This window comes from Lagopus leucura, unplaced genomic scaffold (assembly GCF_019238085.1).
Source record: "Lagopus leucura isolate 7727_CA_CO unplaced genomic scaffold, USGS_WTPT01 32228-0_obj-0_obj, whole genome shotgun sequence".
In the NCBI taxonomy this organism is placed as follows: Eukaryota; Metazoa; Chordata; class Aves; order Galliformes; family Phasianidae; genus Lagopus; species Lagopus leucura.
In genome coordinates this window covers 1-1,311 of record NW_024963400.1, presented here as the reverse complement: position 1 = coordinate 1,311, position 1,311 = coordinate 1, and the positions used below count along the sequence as shown (strand labels likewise).

Genomic DNA, 1,311 nt, shown 5'->3' with positions numbered 1-1,311 from the left:
GGGGGGGGGGATCAGGTTCAGTTATGGGGCACAGCGAGATGTGTGGGGCAGAGCGCTATGGGGCCGGGATCGGGTTCAGTTGTGGGGCTGCGATCCGTGGGGCAGAGCTTCGCTCCTCCCGTTGGCTGCGCCTTGGAGCGGGCGGGTATTTGGGCGGATGTTTCGCCGTCGCGTTTTCTTGACGTCACTTCCGGCGGAAAAGGTGGTGGGGCTTCAAGTAGGGCGGGACTTCCGGCGCGTTCTCTTTTACGGCGTTCGCTTGGCGGCGTGCGGTGCTGTGAGCGCGTGGGGCCGCTTGTGGGGTTTTGGGGGGGGGAGGGGGGGGGTTGGGGTCGATGTGGGGCTCTATGGGGCGGGGGTGGGGCCCTAGGGGGTCGATGTGGGGCGGGGTGGAGCCTATGGGGCCGATGCGGGGCTCTATGGGTCGGGGTGGGTCCTGTGGAGTCGATGTGGGGCCCTATGGGGTCGATATGGGGCCCTATGGGGCCGATGTGGGGCCCTATGGGGCAGATTTGGGGTCAGTCTCTATAGGGCCGGGCTCTATGCGGCTTGGGCTCTATGGGGCCGCCCCATAAGCGCCCCCTGCTGCCCGCAGCGCTGTCGCCATGTCGCGATTCTTCACCACCGGCTCCGACAGCGAATCCGAGTCGTCGGCGTCGGGAGATGAGCTGAGCTCCAAACCCGCGGCCGGCAACTACAGCAAGTAGGGCTCTGTGGGGCTCTGTGGGGCTCTATGGGGCTCTATGGGGTTTTATGGAGCTTTATGGGGTTTTATGGAGCTTTATGGGGTTCTATGGGGCCCTATGGAGTTCTATGGGGCCTTGTGGGGTTCTATGGGGTTTTATGGGGCGCTATGGGGTTTTATGGGGCCTTATGGGGTCCTGGGGGGCCTCATGGGGTCTTATGGGGCCTCATGGGGCCTTATGGGGACCTTGGGGACCTTATGGGGTTCTGTCGGGTTTTATGGCCACTATGGGGCACTATGGGGTGGCTATGGGGCAGTTATGGGATGGTTATCGTGTTGTATGGGGTCCTGGGGGGTTTTATGGGGCACTATGGGGCGGCCATGGGGAGTTGCTGGCTGTGTTTTCAGGCCCCTGCTGCTCAGTGAGGATGAGGAGGACACCAAGCGCGTGGTGCGCAGCGCCAAGGACAAGAGGTGCGGATCTATGGGGCTCTATGGGGTTCTGTGGAGTTCTATAGAGTTGTGGGGGGACCCTGTTTGTGTGTTGGCCCTGTTTGTGTGTGGGGGGCCTGTTTGTGTGGGGGGCCTGTTTGTGTGGGGGGCCTGTTTGTGTGGGGGCCTGTTTG

The 1,311-nt window shown here is 62.7% G+C and overlaps 1 long non-coding RNA gene across 1 annotated transcript; it reads left to right on the top strand.

The window, feature by feature from the left end:
• Nucleotides 1-177: 177 nt before the first annotated feature.
• On the top strand, nt 178-1,168 carry LOC122191120. The gene is made up of 3 exons (XR_006182307.1): nt 178-277; nt 596-703; nt 1,094-1,168. It is a non-coding gene; the product is annotated as an uncharacterized LOC122191120 (long non-coding RNA).
• The last annotated feature ends 143 nt before the right edge of the window (nt 1,169-1,311 follow it).